This window comes from Balaenoptera acutorostrata, chromosome 8, assembly GCF_949987535.1.
Source record: "Balaenoptera acutorostrata chromosome 8, mBalAcu1.1, whole genome shotgun sequence".
Taxonomy (NCBI): Eukaryota; Metazoa; Chordata; class Mammalia; order Artiodactyla; family Balaenopteridae; genus Balaenoptera; species Balaenoptera acutorostrata.
The window spans coordinates 33,109,669-33,132,479 of NC_080071.1; the positions used below are offsets into that span (position 1 = coordinate 33,109,669).

General features: G+C 42.0%; 1 long non-coding RNA gene across 7 annotated transcripts in view; it reads left to right on the plus strand.

The window, feature by feature from the left end:
* The window catches only part of LOC103016807 (uncharacterized), a 223,824-nt gene that overhangs the window by 23,652 nt on the left and 177,361 nt on the right, over positions 1-22,811 (plus strand). For 6 of the 7 annotated variants that reach the window (XR_009009096.1, XR_009009095.1, XR_009009097.1 and 3 more), the window contains exon 3: positions 1,608-1,696. The exons of the other annotated variant lie outside the window; for it this stretch is intronic. This is a non-coding gene — a long non-coding RNA (uncharacterized LOC103016807). The remainder of the gene's footprint in view (positions 1-1,607; positions 1,697-22,811) is intronic. 7 annotated transcript variants of the gene reach the window in all.

Consider the following 22,811-nt stretch of genomic DNA (forward strand, 5'->3'; position numbering starts at 1 on the left):
CTCTTGACGATAGCCATGAACCCTCTTTCCTGAAAAACACACATATACACAAATTTTTGAAGGAGCTTCCAAGATGTACCAGGAGCCCCTGAAGGCCACTAAAGATTCCACGGTCCCAGGTTAGAACCCACTTCCCTAGATCATGTTTCATACTTGTTCTTTGCTGTCGTATTCCCCCTACCCCCTTGACCTGTCCATTGGCTGTGGCTGGAAAGCATTGTCTTAACAAGATAATGAAATAGACACAAAATGACTCTGATGGCATCTTTTGCTTTTTTTTCCCCTAACTTTTTTTTTTTTTTTAATTTTTTTTATTTATTATTTATTTATTATGTTTATTTTTGGCTGTGTAGGGTCTTCGTTTCTGTGTGAGGGCTTTCTCCAGTTGTGGCGAGTGAGGGCCACTCTTCATCGCGGTGCGCAGGCCTCTCACTATCACGGCCTCTCTTGTTGTGGAGCACAGGCTCCAGACGCGCAGGCTCAGTAGTTGTGGCTCACGGGCCCAGTTGCTCCGCGGCATGTGGGATCTTCCCAGACCAGGGCTCGAACCCGTGTCCCCTGCATTGGCAGGCAGATTCTCAACCACTGCGCCACCAGGGAAGCCCCTCCCCTAACTTTTAAAGCAAGTTTTGCTTCTCTTTGGAAATGTTCTATATTGGGATTTAAAGAATTAGATAGAGTTCTTTCCCTGCACTGTGCACAAATTTAGGATTACAAGGTTCTGTCTTGTATCTTAGTTATTTGTATTGCAGTATAGGTTGGTGGGAATTCCCCTCTAAGCTGCACTGGGGATTCTTCAACACTGGTTCTTTGCTTCCTTTCTCACACAACTCTTTTTAGGACTGGTGGACTGACTAGTAAGAAAGGGAATAATAGAGCCTAGGTGTTAGGAGCATGGTTCCGCATAGGCAGGCTGATTTGAGTTAGGTAACTCAAGGATCTTAAACTGGTGACTCAAAGGCCAGAGAAACCAGTGGGTCATTTTTGTTTTGCCTGCTTAGCATTTGCTAAAGCAAAGTTATCTTGATCTCAGTAAAAGGCATTATCTTGATCTCAATAAAAGGAATGTGTAATTATTTGTCTTATACTGACCCTGTTAAAGTGTTACATCAGTTGCTTGACCTGAGGCAATTGAGTTTAGGATTTAGTTTCCCCATCTGTAAAATGGGCATAATGCCTGTCTCAAAGCACTAAATGACTTATGAATGTAAGAACTAAATGAGTTAGCCTGTAAATTCTGAACAAATTGTACATCTGATTATTAATAATAATCCACAGTGATGAATGCCTTTAAGAAGTGCTAGAAGTGTGGGGATGGGGGAATAGGGGCAGATGGAGCTGAGAGATGTTGAGTCAATTTGAGAATAAAACTAGGCATGTTTGCTGGGAAAGTCACATAAAGTGGGAGAGCACAATTTGGTCCAGAAAGTTGCAGAACAGCAGCCTGGAGTTGCTGGCACACAGCTCAGAGAAGTCAATGCCCAGGGTTCCGCTAGAATGGCAGTGTGTGGGTTCCACTGCTGTTTCTTGCAGGGGAAGTGAAGGCCCCTGCCCAGGCCTCTTTCCTGTCGACTCTCTCACCCTCAGGCCTTCTGTTCTTCCCACAGCTGCCTTCTTCCGCTGCCCACAGATTTCACAGCCGTTTCCAGACACAGGAATGCTTTTGATGCAGCAACATCCTCCACAGCCCTGGAAGGTAGGCCTGAGGTGCCATGGCCGCATCCTGGGAGTCCGAAGCTCATTTTAATCAGCAGCTGGGAAGCTCCCTAGGACTTCCACGAGCTGACCGCCGTGGCCTGGTTCAGCACTGACCTCTCACTGACTTGGGCTCTGTTGTCTGTAGGAAGGGAAAGGGTGTGTCAGGAGAGCACTTGATGGGGCAAGGTGGGCAGACTCTGCCTCCTGACTTTGGGTGGCAGGCTGTGGGTCTCAGCTGCATTATTAAGGAGCGCCGACTGCCATCAGATCTGGAGAGCCTGAGGGTGGGACTGAGGTTGGATTGGGGACAGAGAGTAAAACTTTCAGTGTTGGCATGAGCTCAGAGGTTAGGATTGCAGATCCTGGGTTCAAATCTCAGCTTTGCTGTTTACAAGCTATGTGACCTTGGGAAAGTCACCTAATCCCCTGGAGCCTCAGTTTTGTCATCTGTAAAAGGGGGATAATAATAGTACCTACTTCAGAGGATTGCTATAAAGACTGAGTGTGTGTGTGTGTGTGTGTGTGTGTGTGTGCGCGCATGTGTTAGCTTACAAGCGTTAGCTACAATGATTGATTATTAGTGTGATACCAGGGCTTGGATTTCTGGGCTGGGCATTAGGGGTGGGCACTGGTCGGGGCTGGGGACTGGAATGAAGCTAAACATGAATGAATGAATGAAACATAGCATTGGGGACAAACATTAGAAAAGTTGGGGTTAGGGTTGGCTGTGGAATATAACTTGGGCCAGCACATTTGCTGCAGACTTTCGTCAAGGGGTGAGAGACGGAAGCCGGGGATGGGGGCAAAGGCAGCCTTCCCTACCCCTAATCCATGAGCATCAGTATGGACACACATATATACTCTTGCCTCTCCTACTAGACCAGGGAGCCTGTAGCCCTGCAAGAGGCTAAGAAGGGGGAAGGAAGGTTCTAAGTTATTTGAATATAGCTTGAGAGTGATGGTGGCAGTAGAGCCAGTGCCAAAGGCTGGCTGAAGGGGAGATATAACTGCTGTTATCGTCCATCTCCCAGGTCTCTTCCCCATAATGACTCTCCTGCTGCCATAGTTGGGAAAAACCAAGAGAAGTCTTGAAAGTAGTCTTGAGTGCCCAGGACAGTGGCGATGACACCAAGCTTCCCCTATGGTTGCTCTGACAGCAGCAAAGCTTAGACAGTGGGCTGGGGAGGATGGGGTTCCCTGGAGAAGACCTCCTTGCCTAGGTGGTGCATCAGGTCCATACACTTAGGTCCTGGTGCCATTGCACCTGACGGTGTATTGCCCTGTATTTGTGACCGTGACCTTCATCACCTGGAGGCAGCTAGTGGCAGAGCTTGGTTCTGAAAAGGAGGAGATGTGTGCAGGAGATGGAGAAGGTCTGAGACCAGAGAAGGGCAGAGTCTCTCCATGAGCTCCAAAATGGTTTCCAGTTTCAGCCTGCTTTGAATTAAGTAGAGGGGACAGAAAAAGAATTTGCTCAAGCGTGGATGGGTGGTTGGACCAACGAAAAGAGCCAGAGTCCACCAGTCATTGTTTGGGGCAGGAGCAGAAGTAATTCGTTTTATATTGTTTCAATATGCTGTTCAATTTTGTACTGATTAGGACAAACACACAGTTAATATCCGCTTATTCATATGGCGCTGCCAGGACTCACCATGGGAATGTGCGTGTTTATGCCAAGGGTGCCAATTCTTGATGTTCTCAGAACTGCAGGAACTGCCTTAGCCACGAGTGCTGTGGATGTGCTGGAGCCCTTGAGGCCTCAGCGTTGCTCCACCGCCCTCCACAGACCCTGAATCCCTGAGGTGGCATAGCTTGGACATGCTACATCTGCTGTGTGTGTGTGTGTGTGTGTGTGTGTGTGTGCGTGTGTGTGTGTGTGTGTTTAACAGAGGCAAAGGGATGCCCTCACATTGTGGTTTAGGGGCAGAAAGGAGACTTCTTTGAGAGCTAACCACCCTGGTGTTATTAAGACTTAGATTGTTATATTAGGCTTATTTTAAATTGTCTGTAATAAGAGTAAAGTGAAAGGAAGTGAGCACATGGGAGGTTGCTGGGCTCCAGTTGTGAAAATCAGAATGAGGAGACACCAGAGGCCTTCTCATTAGAACCATGAATGGGTGATAGAACACGCACCATTACCATCATTATTTGATGTCTTTCCCAGTTTGTCACTAGTGCAATTAAAGATGAAACAGAAACAAGATTTAGATTGTTGGAAAGGAAAAGACGAAACGTTATTATTTGCAGATGATATGATTTTATACCTAGCCTACTAAGAGAATCAAGCAAAATGAACCCCCAGCTATTGGATTTAATAAGAGAGTTTAGTGCGCTGGCTGCAAGCAGGATAGACATACTCAAATCGAAAGTTTTCCCACATGCCAGCATTGGTGGGCTATAAAATATAATGAGAGAAAGAGAGATTGCATTTTTAAAAACAAATAAAACTCACAAAATACCCAGGAATAAGCTTAGTGAGAAATGTGTTCTGTGATCTATATAAAGAAAACTTAAAAATCTCCTGAAAATAAAGATGTGAATAAATAGAGAACCATATCACATTTTTTCCTTATTACAAATGTTATATTTATATCTTCTTTATTGCATTTCACTATATGCTACGGGTTGGGGATTCAATGGTGAAAAACACAGATACCTTTATGGAATTTACATTTGAAAGGAAGAGATGTTGATAAAAGAATAAACAAAACAAATTATTTACATGAATACAGCTCACAATAAGAATCGAGAGACATGGCCTTTCTCTTTGACTTCTGTGAGAGAGCTCCCTGACAGGCCCCTATTAGCTCTCTGAAGTACCCAAACTTTTTTTTTTTTTTTAACTACAAATACACTGACTATAGCAAATTTGTTGAATAAGCAACAGATGACAAATCTAATTTAACTAAGAAAATATGCAGACGGGTCACTATAAACCACCTCAGCTCTCAGTTGTGGCCAGAGCTCACTGAGTACTGGGTTCTTTCCTTTAAAAGGAAATCTTTTTTCTTTTCTTTTACTTTGTTTAAATGCATCCTTGTGGGAATTCCTTGGTGGTGCAGTGGTTAGGACTCTGCGATTTCACTGCTGAGAGGGTGCCGGTTCAATCCCTGGTCAGGGAACTAAGATCCTGCAAGCAGTGCGGAGTGGCAAAAAACCAAACCAAACCAAAACAAAACAAAACTTGCTTATGTCACGTGAAAGTCAGGAGGGCTTGATTGAGCCTGTGGCCCTGAGAGGTAGGGCAGGCCCACTTCTGGCTTTCACGGTATCCAATCTGAACTCTATTAGCTAATCATAAGGAGGTAGTGGCTTCTTCACTCGGGAGACTATCACAGTTTTGTGGACCGCTGCTTGGCTTGAATGGTTAACCAGGGAAGGATGCTGTTTAAATAGTTTTGCATCATTATTTATTATAAAAATGATAGAAAATACCATTGAAGCATAGGGTGGTGAACTGAATGTGGAGAAAGAACCAGTTTCCAGTATGATATTTTCTAAAATTTTTTCTTCTCCATTTATTACTGATCTTTTATACTTTTCATCTTCTTCATCTGCCCTGGTCACACCCTGGATGAAAGTTTACTGATTTCCTTTGCAATTTCTGCCCAGATCTTCCATCATCTTCTATCCTTTGGCCCTGTCAGAATTTTCCAAGGGGGCCTATAGCTGACAGATAATGTTCAACTTTAGAGAATAAAGAAAGCCGATAACCATATTCCACACAGAGTGTCCTCCTTTGATGCTCTCTTTATATAGCATGCTAAGTACATATGGAATTAATTTCTTTCTGAGGCTTACAAGTTGCCAACTGACACATTTGTTTCCAGAAGGAAGGTAAGTATAGACCAGGTGCGGAGGTAGGTTAGTTTTTGTTTGTTTGTTTTTAAAATTTGTATTGGAGTATGGTTGATTTACAATGTTGTGTTAGTTTCAGGTGTACAGCAAAGTGGATCAGTTATACATATACATATACATATATCCACTCTTTTTTAGATTCTTTTCCCATATAGGCCATTACAGAGTATTGAGTAGAGTTCCCTGTGCAATACAGTAAGTTCTTATTAGTTATCTATTTTATATATAGTAGTGTGTATGTGTCAATCCCAATCTCCCAATTTATCCCTCCCCCCGTTTACCCCCTGGTAACCATAAGTTTGTTTTCTGCATCTGTGACTCTATTTCGTTTTGTAGCTAATTTCATTTGTACCCATTTTTAAAATTCCACATATAAGTGATATCATATGATATTTGTCTTTGTCTGACTTACTTCACTCAGTATGACAGTCTCTAGGTCCATCCATGTTGCTGCAAATGGCATCATTTTGTTCTTTACTTATGGCTGAATAATATTCCATTGTATATATGTACCACATTTTCTTTATCCATTCCTCTGCTGATGGACATTTAGGTTGCGTCGATGTCCTGGCTGTTGTAAATAGTGCTGCAATGAAAATGTTTCCGTTTGGGGAAGAGCTGAGGGTGCTACTTCACCATGGCAGCAGCCAAGAATTTGAGGACTGTTCTCAAGGAGGAGACTTAGCCCTAGCTTTGCCTTCTGGGCCAGGGAAGCAGGGACTTGAATGATAAACTGTGAGAGCTTGAAGAGGACTTTAAAAACATTCATTCCAATCTCTCTTTTTTTTTTTATAATTTTTTTTTAAATTTATTTTTATTTATTTATGGCTGTGTTGGGTCTTCGTTTCTGTGCGAGGGCTCTCTCTAGTTGTGGCAAGCGGGGGCCACTCTTCATCGCGGTGCGCGGGCCTCTCACTATCGCGGCCTCTCTTGTTGCGGAGCACAGGCTCCAGACGCGCAGGCTCCGTAATTGCGGCTCACGGGCCCAGTTGCTCCACGGCATGTGGGATCCTCCCAGACCAGGGCACGAACCTGTGTCCCCTGCATTGGCAGGCAGATTCTCAACCACTGCGCCACGAGGGAAGTCCTCCAATCTCTCTTTTAAACTAATGAAGAAACAGAAGCCCTGAGAGGTGAAATGACTTTCCCAAGGAGATTCCCAATTTTTAGCCCAGTAGTGTTCCCAACATACCTTGGCATCTGTTATAAACTTTGGAAGCCACTGTTGGAATCGACTAGTGATCTGAGCAGAGGGCTGTGTGCGTGGCCCCTTCTTGCTGCAGGGCAATGAGGAAGTCATATGGTATCTTTTCTTCCAGAGACTGGGAGAATGATTCATCTTTAAGTCACAAAGAGACAGTAACAGATTCCTCAAGCTGCACACATCCATGAGAAAATGACAAACACGTGAGGTGCTGAAGCAGAAAAATGCTCTTAGTGACACAGCTGTGAAGAGGGAAAGCCTGTACCCTCTTGGGCAGTGGAAACCATGTTTTGCTTGGAACAGGTGTGAGTTCAGCTTAAAGTGCTTCAGAAGGGTCAGATTAGAAGGCATTTGAAACAAAAGATAATTTACAAGGACATGGGGAATGCTTTACTGTTCAGGATCATGAAGAAACTAAAAAAACAGACAACTGAGATCATGTTCAAGTCTCCACCCCCTACATTTTAGTTGAAAATTTTCAAATCTACAGGAAAGTTGAAAGGATAATAAAATTAACATCTATACATCCTTTGCTTAGATTGACCAATTGTTAACATTTGGAAGTTGCAGATATTGTGACCCTTGACTTTAGCAAGCATCTCTTGAGAATAATGACCCTTCCCCTATATAACCATAATAGCATGATCATACCTGAGAAAATTAGCAATAATTCTGATGTATAATTTGTATTCAGTTTCTCACCAAATGTCTTTTTTTATTATTTATTATTTAAAAAAATTTTTGGCTGCGCTGCACAGCTTGTGGGATCTTAGTTCCCTGACCAGGGATCCAACCCGTGCCCCCCACAGAGGAAGCGCGGAGTCCTAAACACTGGACCACCAGGGAATTCCCCCAAATGTCTTTTTATGACTATTTTTTCAGTCTGGGATCCAATCAAGATTCATGAATTATGTTTAGTTGTTATGTCTAAAGTCTCATTTAATATGGAATAACTGCCCCCTCCCTTTTTGATGACACTAGTTTTTTGAAGAGACCAAGCCAGTTCGTTCCCTTGTAGAATGTATCACATTCGGCATTGGTCTGATTGTTTTTTCTTGATTACTTTTAGGGAAACATTTTTGGAAAAAATGTTACATAGGTGAGATTGTGTGTCTCTTTTTGCATCACACCAGGAAGCATATAATATGCTGCTAAGTGTGGTCATTCAGTTAGTGATCCACCAGTTAGTGAGGTGTCCCCCATATTCCTACATTTCTCCCTTTATAATTAGTAAATCCTCTGTGCAGTGATACTTTGAGTCCATGTGAATATACTGTTTCCCCTACATTTTTTGCATCCATTGCCTAAATAATTACATCACAGGTTGCAAAATGGTCATTTTCTAATCCTATCATTCCTTCTATATTTATTAGTTGACATTCTTCTATGAGGAAAATCTCTCTTTCTCCTTCTCTCTTTTGAGTATCACCATGGAGCATGGATTGTGACTATTTTTTACAAACAATCCATTATTATCATTACTCCATTTCCATTTGCTGCTCAAGTTGTTCCAAATTTGGGTAGCAGGAACCCTTTCAAGCTGCATCCTATAACCTCCTGTGACCTTTTGACATGTCCTGGTTAGTCTTTGAATACTTCCTTGCTTTCTGGCGCAACAAAATATCCCGGGTTCACTTGTATTTTCTCTATCCTAGACTTGGAATCAGTATTTTATCAAAGGATTCTTATGGAGAATGACATTTAAGCCATGGCCCAAGAACCAAGCTCATTGGTACTGTGGCACATTCACATTAAAATGAAATCAACTTACGACAAATTTTAGCTATGTATTTTCTGTTATATATAAATAGTTAAATTTCCTGATCTCAAAATTAGATAAGTCAGGAGTGAATAACCAGGATCAGTAATAAGAATTCTTGAAGAAGTCCTAAGCGTTAAAAAAACCCTGAGTACTGTATATTTGAGGGAAACTCTATTAGTTTCCTGTGGATGCTGTAGCAAAGTACCACAAACTAGGTGGCTTAAAATAACAAATTTATAGCCTCACAGTTCTGGAGGCTAGAAGTCTGAAATCAAGGTGTTGTCAGGGCCCTCTGAAACCTGCAGTGGAGAACTCTTGCTTGCCTCTTCTAGCTTCTTGGTGTTTACTGGCAATCCTTGCTGTTCCTTGGCTTCTAAATGCATCACTGCAATTTCTGCCTCCATTGTCACATGGCCATCTTTTTCCTGCATGTCTCTGTCTTTGTGACTTTTCTTTCTTATAAGGACATCAGTCATATTGGATTAAAGACCCACTCTCCTCTAGTATGGCCTCACCTTAAAACTTGATGACACCTGCAAAGACCCTGTTTCCAAATTAGGTTACTTTCACAGGTACCAGAGGTTAGGACTTGAACATATTTTTTTGGGGGGATCCAATCCTACCTATAATATACACCATAATCCAGGAGTTAAATGTTCAATGAAGTGTTTAGCTAGAGTAAGGAAACATCAGTTTATAGAAAAGCACTTCCTTGCTTTCTGGTGCAACAAAATATCCCAGGTTCACTTGTATTTTCCCTATCCTTGACTTGGAATCAGTATTTTATCAAAGGATTCTTACAGAGAATGACATTTTACCCATCACTCCTGTAAGTTCTGACAACAGCTCTCTAAACTGAATGAAAAAAATACATAAGAAATATTTATAGTATTTATTGTAATCAGTTTTATGTTATATATTGGTTAGATAAAAGAGATAGGAGAAAGAGAGGGGTGGAAGACAATGAGAGACATACTGAGAGGACAGAGAGAGCACTTTAGACAACAGGGGATAAGAGAATGAGGGGCCATGAGAGAGGGATAAGTAGAGGGGGTTAAATAGGGAGAAAGCAGGAGAAAGAGATCTTTTGCCCATTCAGCTGGATTCACACTGTGTGACTTTACAGTCCATCCTGACTTTTAAGCTAATACCACATTTTTGACTTGTGCTTCTTTATTAATGAGGCTGAATATTAGTCTCTTTTACTCCTTGGCATGGATAGGGTGGGGACTGTGTGAAGTGTGTACCCTTTTGGCTTGAGGTGCATCTTACCTGAGAGGTAGGGGCCGTGAGTAACACCAGGACCAGAGTTTGGGGGCCAGATCTGTGCCTGGGTGAGGCCAGTGTCTAGGTTACCAAATCCAAGGGGTCAGCCTTAAACTGGACATGAGTGTGACCTGAGGAGCTGGTCCAAAGTCTGGTCGCCGAATTTGGTAGGAATTATGGCAGGAACCAGAGCTTGTAGCTAGGAATGGGTACTTAGCCAATACATAAGAGTGTGGCAAAGGGTAGGCAGGGGTACCAGTCCCCATGTGCCAGAGCAGATACAAGGAAGGTTCAACTTTGTGTGTCCTCCTTTGGGACCTCTCACCTGCCAGCCCCTCTAGCATCTGTCTGATGGAAGTTGGGGGAGTGGCACCTCGAGGACGTGCTAGTGTGAAGGCCTCAGCATTTGCGGGATACAGGCCTCCCTTGTCTCTTTCAGCAGAACCAGGTCCTGAACCCAAGGGCCTGACCTGACTTTAGTGACCACTAACCTCCTGTATTGTAGCGTCCAGACTTCTCCAAGAAGCTTGATAAACAATTACATGTTCCTGGTAGTGTTAGGGGCACTGGAGATCTATGGGGGACAAGGAAGACCAGGGCCATGCTCTCCTGGGGCTGACATTCTAGTGCACATAACTCCTAAGCCTGAAGCTGAGCCCTACTCTACTATATGGGGGTAAAGTTACCACAAGGGCTCATTCAGTTGTGTTGTGCTTTGCTTTTCTTGTTTAGTGCGGTATTCTTTTTTTTTTTAAATTAATTTATTTATTTTTGGCTGTGTTGTGTCTTCGTTTCTGTGCAAGGGCTTCTTCCAGTTGCAGTGAGCGGGGGCCACTCTTCATCGCGGTGCGCGGGCCTCTCACTGTCGCGGCCTCTCCCGTTGCGGAGCACAGGCTCCAGACGCGCAGGCTCAGTAGTTGTGGCTCACGGGCCTAGCCGCTCCGTGGCATGTGGGATCTTCCCGGACCGGGGCATGAACCCGTGTCCCCTGCATTAGCAGGCGGATTCCTAACCACTGCGCCACCAGGGAAGCCCTAGTGCGGTATTCTTTTAGGTGAAAATTTCTAATAGTAAATGATTAAAATCATAACTACAGACTAGTCCCAGACACAATCCTTTGCTTTTGTGACCTTTTACCATAGACAAAATGAGAATAGAGTTATGAAAATGAATCATATATTTTTAATATTATTCTATAACAAAAATGTTTTCTTGGCATCACTTATTACACGTTAATACCAAGTTTGTTCATATGCTATACAAGTTTTTTAAAAAATTGAGGTAAAATCCACATAGCAAAAGTAACCATTTAAAATTAACCATTTAAAAGTGAACAATTCAGTGGCACTTAGTATATTCACAACGTTGTGCAACCACCAAATCTATCTAGTTCCAAAATATTATCATCATTCTGAAAGGAAACTCTATACCCATTGAGTTGTCTCTCCCCGTTTTCCCTCCCCCAGCAATCACCAATCTGCATTCTGTCTCTATGGATTTACCTATTCTGGATATTTCATATAAAAGGAATCATACAATATGTGACTGTTTTTTTTGTATGTCACCAAGTCCCCTACTGATGAACATTGGAGTCTTGTGCTATTATAACTTGTTATGGGTGGAATTGTGTTCCCCCCTCAAATTTATATATTGAAGCCCTAACCCCCAGTGCAATTGTATTTGGATATAGGGCTTTAAAGAGGTAATTAAGGTTAAATGAAGTCATATGAGTGGGGCCCTAATCCCATAAGACTGGTATCCTTATAAGAATAAGAAAGCATACCAGGGATGCATGTGCACAGAGAAAAGGCCATGTGAAGACACTGTGAGAAGGTGGCCATCAGCAAGCCAAGGACAGAGGCCTCAGGAGAAACCAAACCCGATAACACATTGATCTTGGACTTCTAACCTCTAGAACTGTGAGAAAATAGATTTTGGTTTTTTAAACCAGGCAGTCTGTGGTATTTTGTTGTGACAGCCCGAACAGACTAATATATAAATTGAGACAGACAATAACTTCAGCTAGTACAAGGCAATGATCTGAAACAGTGTATCTGTGATCTAAAATCAGCATAAATATCTGTTGATTTTAGGGGCTAAAAAGGGCCCTTTCATTTACTTTTTTTAAAAAATTGAGGTGTAATTGACATATAGCAGTATTTTGGTTTCAGGTGTACAACATAACGATTCAATATTTGTATACATATACTGCAAGATGATCACCACAGTAAGTCTAGTTAACATCTGTCCCCATACATAGTTAAAAATCTTTTTTCTTGTGATGAGAACTTTTATGATCTACTCTCTTAACAACTTTCCAATATGCAAAACAGTATTAACTATAGTTGCCATGCTGTACATTACATCCCCAGGTCTTATTTATTTTGTAACTGGAAGTTTGTCTCTTTGACCTATTTTGGATCTATCCTGGATAGTTCAGATAAATGGAATCATACAATATGTGACCTTTTGTGTCTGGCTTCTTTCATTTAGCATAATGTTTTTGACGTTCATCTGCTTTGTAGCATATATCAGTACTTTGTTCCTTTTTGTGGCTCCAGAATCCATTGTGTGTATACACTACAACTTGTTTATCCACTCGTGTGTTGATGGACATTTGAGTTGTTTCCACCTTTTGGTTATTGTGAATAGTGCTGCTATGAACATGTGTGTCACATGTGTACATATGTACATGTATTTGAGCACCTGCTTTCAATTCTTTTGGATATGTTGTTCTGCCTTAAATCATTAAGAGTACCCAGGACTCTGCCTAACCTAGGTCCTCAATGCCATCAGCATTCGGGTCTGTCATCCATCGCTGATTGGGTAGCTCTCTTAACTTTAAATTGCCCTTTTCCTGGGCAAGCTTCTGGTCCCCAGTCCACTCTCATCTGGAAGATGGGGTGGGCTGGGGGAGTCTGTACAGCACTTTTACATCTACATACATAGTTCCTGAGAAGATTAATTTGATTATTTGTTTAGTCAATCAACAAATTTCTTTTGAGCATCTATTCTGTGAAAGGCACTGTGCCAGAACACTTAGAGGATAGGAAGAGATCTAAATTATGATCCTTGTTCACCAGTGCTGTGCTTACTAGCCAGTGACAGATGATCTTTCTTGAAAAGAACTCTAAAACCAGGCACTTGACAAGTGTCCTGTGCCAAATACAGGACAGAGGGAGAGAGCCCTTCTTGCTGGGGTGACCAGGGAGGCTTTATCTAGGAGGCATCACTTGAAATGAATGTAGACTGTTAATAGGTGAGGCATTGGGGAAGGTATTTTTCATGGCAAAAGTGTGGCAGTAGGAAATTCAGTGCATAGATCAGTTTGGCTAGAGCAAGGATTAATATAGGGCAAGGAGACTGATGGAGGATTTGGTTGCAAAGGATTGAGAGTTTGCACTTTATCCTGAACCAAAATAGAATCTGGTAGGAAGCAGTCTAATAATTGGGGATAAATCTTTATCTTATTTCATTTTTATGGCTGTAAGGTTGTGATGATCTTTAGCATTGATGCGTGGTCATAGTTTAGAATAGTTACTCTTGCCAAATCCTTGAGAGCCTTCAACTGTTCAGTCACTTACTTTTCGCTTCTCTGATACTTACTGATACTCCTTCTGAGAACTTGCCCAGCAGGTAAATTATAAGCCTATGCTGGGGTGTGTTCTGTGGAACATCCCTTCTGTGAATAGGATTCCATGGTCAAATACATTTAAGAATCACTGTATAGTGTCTCTCTCTCTCAAAGTTTCACAGTGCCCATTAACAAGTTAAAGGCTTTGCAAAATCCTGCAGCAAAAAAAAAAAATGACTAAATTTGTTTAGTCCAGCATTTCCTAAATTTATCTGCTGTAGTGGGTTGAATGGTGGGGCCCCGCCCCCCAAAGATACATCCACATCAAATCCCTGGAAACTGTGAATGTTACATTATTTAGAGAAAGTCTTTGCAATTGTAACTAAGTGTCTCAAGACAAGATCACCCTGAATTATATGACTGGACCCTAAATCCAATGATATGTCCAAATAAGAGAAAAATAGAGGGCAATTTGAGACAGACAGAAGAGAAGACAGACACAGAAGAAAGATGATGTGAAGCCTGAGGCAGAGTTTGGAGTGAAGTGGCCATGAGCCAAGAAAGCCGAGGATTGCCGACAGCTACCAGAAAGTGGAGGCCAGGAAGGATTTTCCCCTAGAACCTCTAGTGGAAGGGTAGCCCTGCTGACAGCTTGATTTCAGACTCTTGGCCTCCAGAACCGTGTGGGAATACATTTCTGCTGTTTTAAGCCACCCAGTTGGTGGCAATTTGTTATGGAAGCCCTTGGAAACTATAGGCATACCTCGTTTTATTGTGCTTTGCAGATATTGCTTTTTTTTTTTTTTTTTTTTAACAAATGCAAGGTTTGTGGCAACCCTGGGTTGTGAAATGATGGTTAGCACTTTTTAGCAATAAAGTTTTTTTTTTAAATTAAGACATGTACTTTTTTTTAAAAAATAAATTTATTTATTTATTTTTGGCTGTGCTGGGTCTTCGTTTCTGTGCGAAGGATTTCTTCATTTCTGTGCGAGGGCTTTCTCTAGTTGTGGCAAGCGGGGGTCACTCTTCATCACGGTGCACGGGCCTCTCACTATCGCGGCCTCTCTTGTTGCGGAGCACAGGCTCCAGACGCGCAGGCTCAGTAATTGTGGCTCACGGGCCCAGTTGCTCCGCGGCATGTAGGATCTTCCCAGACCAGGGCTCGAACCCGTGTCCCCTGCATTGGCAGGCAGACTCTCAACCACCGCGCCACCAGGGAAGCCCCAAGACATGTACATTTTAAAGACATAATGCTAACGCACACTTAACAGACTACAGTATAGTGTAAATGAAACTTTTGTATGCAGTGGGAAACCAAAAGATTCACGTGACTCACTTTATTGCAATATTCGTTTTATGGAACGAATGGTCTGGAAACGAACCTACAAGGTCCCTGAGGTATGCCTGTAATCCATTTGCCCATAAAACTCTTTTTTAAAAAAGCTTTTCATGGAACAACTACTGTGTATGCCCAAATATGAAGTAAGGTTTTCTTCTTCCAAATTATCCTTCATGGACATGTAAGATGGAGATGAATATATAAGATACATAAGATGGAGTTTCCTGATATTCAAGGGCTTTCAAGATCTCATATTTCAAGCCAGTTTCTCAATCACTTTCTTTTGAACAACTAAAGCACTGTATGAGGAAAACTTGATCCTGAGGCAGCTTTCATCAATGTTAGTTTTAGTAGCTGGTAAAGGTTGTCTGATGGAATTAGTTTAAAAAAAAAAAAAAAAGGCAGGAGCAAATAAATGTAACAAAAAATTGGTAATTATTCTTGAGAGTATGAGGCAGATGCTGTGGACCAGCTTGCTCATCGTCTTCTCAAACTTTCTTCTGATCTGTCTTCCTATATTGAAAAAGCTGGAAAGCTAAAAAGAACGTTTTCTTAGATTCTGCAGTGAGCATTCTGGAGGTACTTTAGGTTCCAAAAGTCAGATTAACTTGCATGAAACTTGATTTCGGAACAAGGCGTTCACACTGGTTTGTGGATGGTAGCAGAGGGGATATGCAACAGCGGACTCTCAGCTCAGCTGGCAGCTTTCTGATTATAGCGTAAGTGGCACAATGTTGCATGCTGCAGTGGCAAACCCAGATTTGGCTTGTGGCTTTTTGTTTTCTGGCCAGTCCTCTGGTGTGGCTTTGGAATTATTCTTGGAAGCTCAGCCTAGAGTCTGTTTCTTGCCAAACCCTCCCCACCCCCCCACTTCAGTGATTCTGGAAATTATGATACTGTTACAAATCTCCTCTTGTGTGAACTAGTCAGAACAGATTCTGTTCTCTGCAGCTAGACCCTTACTGATACAGGGTATGACCTCCCTTTGCAAGTATTTGGTGTGTATGTAAAAAGCAATGATTAAAAAGCAATATAGTTAGTGAATATGTCAAAGAGATAAATCTAAACCTATAGCACAATTTGAAAAAAAAAACCCTGAATTTATATACCTATGGTTAGGATTAAAATGTCCAGTGACAGCACCATACACGGATTTAAAAAAATAATGTATGTAAATAAAAGCGACTGTGTTAGATGCTTTAAGAAGGGCCTCTTGGCATGACTGAGATACTGAAACACTCAGGTGAGAGTTTAAATAAAATTGCTTCATAAAAAGCGAGAGGAAAAAAAGCAATATTACAAAATCAACCTGCTATTTCACATGTGACTTAAACTTTAATGTGTAACTAAAGGGATGAATTCAATCCTATACACAGACATTTAACTCTCTTATCTATTGCTGAAACATTTATATTTTTAAGGTGGCCAAAAGGCCCCCCAAACCGTAACCTTGTTTTTTAAGAGGGTTTTCCCTTGCAAAATGTGAGATCCCTGTATATTCAGAGTTACCTGATATTCACGATTTATGGCATTAATATGGCCTGAAACTAATATGCATAGGGCGACCTTTGAGAAATGCTGGCCTACTGGACCAAGGCTGTTATGACATAGATTCTTTCTTCTGTTTTTTTTTTTTCCTGTTCTTGACATCCGTATGGTTTCTGTCTTTCCCCCACTCCTAACACAATGAATAAGACATGGTCTCGGCCTCAGGGAACTTGTAGGTCCAGTAACGAGGATGATGTGAAGATCTGATTCAGAGCGGAAAGACCTTCACACAGGCCATGACAGTAAGTAAGGGGACACATCTACTTAACCTAGAGGCCGATTTCAGGAAGGAGGTGGCATTTTGGTCGAGCCTGCTTCTAGTCAGTTCTACTGTCCATAGATTTTACTAGAGTCATCCTTCATATAAGGATGACATATAAGAGTCATCCTTCAGATAGAAACTGATAGTTCCTTCCTTGGACTTCGTAAATGACCAGTCGTCCAGAATTCTGAATAAAATACCGCAGGCCTCTCAAACCAGAACTTTTCCGGCAAGTCGATTTTTACCCACAGGGTGAGTGCGGTAAGAAAGACCTGAGGAATTTAGCAACAGTGTCTTGGCAAACAGATAGACTCCCTCCGTTTACAGAGGAAGGACACTGCGCCCGCATCACCTTTCGCTGAGACTGTAACTGGCAGAAAGCAGTGACTCTCCCGGTCCTCGCCCCGCCGGTCGCCGGGGCGGCCGTCGGGCGCAGTTTCTCCGGCGGCCCGCTGGGTCGCACTGTGGCCCTACGGATGCGCGCCCGGGCCGGGCAGGGGCGCTCGGGAGCGGCCGGCTTCAGCCCCCGCGCGCAGGCGGCAGCGCCGAATCGGGGCGCAGCTGCTGCCGGGCCGCCGGCTTCCCGGAGCGGTGCCCGACGCGGAGCTTTCCAAATCCCGAAAAGTTGCCCTTGACAGTATATCCCAGGGCTGGACCTCGCCGGCCCGAGGGGCTGCCCTGCGCCACCCTCTGGAAGGGTGCGAGTTCCGGCCGTCCTGGATGTCCCCCTTGTTCCGGGAATTTGGCGCCTCGATTTGCTGTCGCCCCCTCGGATGGCACGAAAGAGTGGTCTCTGAGAAGAGAAGGCCTGGGGGCTTCAGTCGCGGTTAGGGCAACGGGTGGTCCTCGGGCGCGGCCACACTCGTTCCAACTCGCTGTATGCTGGTGGAAAGTGCTACTCCAGTTTCTTTGTTACATTGCTTTAATATTTTAAAAAAATATCTGCACGTTTTTAATTTTATTTTAAAAATTGTCTACATTTGACTTTTCATGAGTGCTCATTGATGGGGTTGGATGTGGAATCTCCTTCCTCCTGACTCAAAGCACCATGGAGTCCCCCGCTCTGCTTAAATATTAATTTAATATTTATTCAAAATAATTAGCTAGTTTTTTAAATGGAACAATAGTAAATACGTATGGTAGAAACTTCAAGCAGTACAGAAGCCTCTCCCCCTTTTTATATGGCCCCAAGACCCCTTCTCAGAGGCAGCCACTGCTAATACTTTCTTTTGATTTATTCCAGAACACAAGTATATGGATATCTCCTTTGAAATGTCCTCTGTACACAAGAACTGTGCACCCCTTCTCTTCTCCCTTTATAATACATCCTGGAGATGGCCTAACATCAGCACAGGTGGATCCCGGGCATTCTTTTAGACTGGCTGCCTGGGGTTCTGGTGTGCAGCACACCATAATTATTCAATCAGCCTTCCACTAAAGGATATCGAGGTTGTTTCCAGTCTTTTGCTGTTGCAAACAATTCAGTGAACATCTGTGTGTACGTGTTTGAAGTACATGTGCAACTGTGTCTATAGGATAAATTCCTAGAAGTGGAGTTGTCTTGATGAAGAATATTTGCATTTTTAATTTTATAGATCTTGCCAATTAAAGGTAGCACCAAGTCATACTCTCCTCAGTGACTACTCCCCATCCCCCACTTTGTTAACAATAAGTTTACTGAGCTTTTAAAATACTATTTGCCAATGTGAAAGATTGAAAAGTAGCATGTCATTGGGGCTGGGGCGCAGTGGTTGAGAATTCGCCTGCCAATGCAGGGGACATGGGTTCGAGCCCTGGTCAGGGAAGATCCCACATGCTGCAGAGCAACTAAGCCCGTGCACCACAGCTACTGAGCCTGTGCTCTAGAGCTCGTAGGCCACAACTACTGAGCCTGCGTGCTGCAACTACTGAAGCCCGTGCCCCTAGAGCCCGTGCTCCACAACAAGAGAAGCCACTGCAATGAGAAGCCCACACACCGCAACAAAGAGTAGCCCCCCGCTCACCGCAACTATAGAAAGCCCGCGTGCAGTGACGAAGACCCAATGCAGCCAAAAATAAATAAATAATAAATTTATATTTTAAAAAGTAGCATGTCATTGTTTTAATTTGCATTCTTTAAATTTTGAGTGAGGTTTATTCTTTTTCACATGAATAAAACAATTTGAATTCTATGAGTAGATGGTTCCTCTCCTTTTCCTGCTTCTGTTGGATTGTCAGACTCTTATGGATTGCAAATGCTTTTTATACATTAAAGAAATTAGACTTTTGGCTCTTACATCTATGCAGTCTTTTGATGTCATTTACCTTTCATAAATTTTCATATTTATAGAGGCAAATTTATCAGTCTTTTACTTTATAGCTGCTGGGTTTTCTGTTTTGTTTAAAAAGACCTTCCTGACCCAAATATTGCATTCACATGTCCCCAGCTTTTAGTCTTGCAATCTCTGCAAACAGATCCAGGTACATGAAGAGCCTCCTGGGTGCTAAAACAGAAGGGAGGGAATATTATTTTTTCCATAAGGCAAATATATGAAGTCAAACAAGTAGTTTGCCTTTAAAAAAAAAATAACATTTTCTACCTGTTTACAAAGATTATCTTCATTGTAGGAAATTTGGAAATGTACAATGATATAAGGAAGAGAATATAAATCATTGATAATTCTACCACTTCGAGATAAACAACGATATGTATATATGTATATCATTTATACTGTTTATATTTTGTAACCTACTTTTAAAATTATAGCAATATTCTATGGGAATTTTCTCAGGGTATTAACTATTCTTCTAAGCATGATTTTTACTTATTGAATTATTTTTTATTATATAAGTAAGATAATGTGTTTAATCCTAGTTTCAGGATGCTAGGGAATTTCTAATTTTTCACTGTTTTGAGCTAATTGTGATAATATGCATTTCCCTCTTTTTCTTTTCTTCTAATTTAGCCAATTCTGTAAGTGTAAAATGTACTGCAAAGAAGGGAGAATATGGATTTAGTTTCGGGATGCAGCCTTCCTGTCCCTAACTACCTTTTTTCGCGTGATCAGTTAATCTCTGGCTGTAATGTGCCAGGACCTCTATAGATTCTGTGCCTTCCTTTAATATCCCTTTGGGATGTAGTCATGCTTTCTGCACATAAAGGAAGAAGCAAGTCAACAATCCAGTTCCTTATAGTTTTCATATTTCAGTGCTTGCCTGACAGACTAAAAATTGAAATTTCCTTTTTTTAATATATAACATCTCTGAGGCTCAGAGGGAGAAACTATAAGTGGTATCATTTGTGCATCTAGAAAAGATGTCGGAGACCATCTGGTTTAGCCCCTTCATTTACAGGTGAGGAAGTTGAGGCTCAGAGATGTTATGTGAGTCCTGGACTCACTCCTCAGCGGCATGAGATGATGCAGGTTTTGTATTTGATTTTCTCTTGTCCATTATCTGAATTGTACATTCTTTCGTTTTTTTTAAAAATAAATTTATTTATTTATTTATTTATTTACTTTTGGCTGTGTTGGGTCTTCGTTCCTGTGCGAGGGCTTTCTCTAGTTGCGGCAAGCGGGGGCCACTCTTCATCGCGGTGCGCTGGCCTCTCATTATCGTGGCCTCTCGTTGTGGAGCACAGGCTCCAGACGCGCAGACTCAGTAGTTGTGGCTCACGGGCCTAGTTGCTCCGCGGCATGTGGGATCTTCCCAGACCAGGGCTCGAACCCATGTCCCTTGCATTGGCAGGCAGATTCTCAACCACTGCGCCACCAGGGAAACCCTACATTCTTTCTTTAATGAAAATTTTTTTGGTGAACTGGCCTTTAGTGACTGTGGTTACAGAATTTCTGAATAGGGCATACTTCTGTAGAATCCTGGCTGTGCTAAATGCTTGGCTTCCCGAGAAATCTCAACTCCACATACAGGCTTCTCACCTTCTCTTTCTGCTCTACCATTTGCACTGAAAAAGTTCCTTTATGAATTTCCTTTCTTGTCTACCATTTTCCTGCTCCAAAGAGTTTAACCAATTTTATGCTGCGTTTTTGCCTCGGTTACTCATCAGGCTTTTATTTTGCTTCTCATTGAGAAAGAAGAACTTACTGTGAACTCCCATTGTTACGACTTTCATTTATACTATAAAATAATGCTTTAGATGAACATTCTGAAAGCCTTGAAATCTTTTACCTAATTGACTCGAAGGTAAGTATAGTTAAAAACAATTTACTTGGATTTTAGACACTTTCACAGTTGTGGAGAATCTTTTTGGACAAGAAATCAGCAAGATTAGTCTGATAAAGCTCAGTTGGCTGAGAATTTGGGGAATTTGAGGTTGGTTTGTTTTGGTCCTTACTGTTCCTGAATTAAGACGTCATCAAGACTGCATCTCTCTTTCCCTTCCCTTTGTAGATTATGCAGATAGTTCTCTCCTTTGCTTTTGACATAGAATAAAGGGTTAAAAAAAATTTTTTTTTTAAAGAAAAGGTCTGGGAAATTGTTTTTTGCTTTGGACTTGGCTTCTGATGAATTGTATGACCTTGGGGGAAATTCCATATAGAAAGTTCCTTGTACCTCCTTTTCCTGAAGAACAAATAGGATATCCTACCTAACAATGACATTCAGAATATTAGAATATAGACTATAATTTTGGATCTTGAATGTGGCTGGTAGTCCCAATCATGGAGTGGGTTGTTAAACCTCCAGTGAGGAAGTGGAGATGTTAATTAGTTAGGACCCTTTAGGTTGCAAGGGAGAAAACCAACAAAATCCAGCTCAAGCCACAAGGATAAATTTATTGATTCTTGCAAATGGGAAGTCCAAGGGGGTAATCGTGACTTCAAATGTAACTGAATCCAGAAATTGAGGTGATGCCATCAGCTGTGTCCTTCACTCTCACTTTTTCAACTCGGTTTACCTCTGCCTGGGTTTATTCAAGCCTTCATGGTCTTAAGCTCAAGATCCTAGAGTAAGAGAGACAACATTTCTCTTCTAGTGCCCACGTGTCAAATCTTAGGGAGGATTCTGATTGGTCCAGTTTAAGACATTTGCCTATCACTGGACAAATAATTGTGGCTAGGAGAATGGGGTACTGTGATGGGCGAGCCAGGGTTGTGAGCCAATCTCTTGGACGGGGGGTGTGGGGATTGCGGCACCATGATAGACAACCCTACCAGGATCCCATGGAGTCAGATGAGGGTAATTCTGCTGTTCCAGACAAAGAGCAAAGGGATGCTAAGCAGGCCAAACCAACACTACAAAAGCCTTTGCATGAAGTGTGAGTGTATTAGCTATAGATTTGTTCAGTGTTTAGACATGTTTATATCTCTCTCTGAAAACGCACCTTGTACATACACTCACATTTAATTTGATTTCACTATAAAGCTTAAGCTCCATTGAACAGAAGCAGCACCATAGTAAGCCTGGCAAAGCTGTGGTATTAATACAGAAATGTATATCAGGCTAGAGAGGTACAAGTAAGAAGATAATTTTTTTTACCTTCAGTTAGCATAGAGACATTATATTTATAATAGTTTTTCTTGGCCTCTTTCATCATATCATTTAGAGAAGGTTTTCAAACTTTTAAAAATTATATAAACAGCCAAAAGGATATAAAAGTGAAGCTCCCTCTATCTCTCCTACTTCCAGATATAGAATAGTTTATTTTATAATATTCCAGAAACTTTCCATGTACTTGTAAGAATATATGTATTTTTTAAATATTTTATATAAACACATGGAATGATTCTATACGTCTGCACTGCAGCTTGCATTCTCCACCTAGTGCCCTATCCTGGACATCTTCCTTTGTTGATATAGACAAAGCTTCATTTTCTTTAACAATTGCACAATTTTCCATAGTATGGATGTGTAACTCATCCCCTCATTAGAGGATTTTAAGGTGCTTTACAAAGCATTTCTCTTTGGCCTCTCCTGCCTGCAGGAAACCTGGTCTGGCTGGAGGGCCTGTAGCTTGGAGTTGGGTGGTAGATGCAGCAGAAGCAGTGATGCCATCAGGGATTTCCCGGAGGGAGCAAGCTTCCTCCAGAGCTGAGTTAGAGCTAGAATCTGGTCCTATTACTGCCCCACCTACTGCCCTCCCTGTGGCTGACCAGTAAGGAGGCCCATTGTTGAGTGGATTGGCAGGTGTCTGAGAAAATTGCAAGGGTGTAATGACTTCCTCTCTAGCTTGTAGCCACACGCAAGGGGACCATACTAATTTCACAGGATTACTGGGTAGCTTGTCTTCTCCAGCCTCCTGAGTGGGCTCCTTTGTCTACTTGCAAATGTCAGCACACATTCCTGGTTATGATTGATCACAGGAAA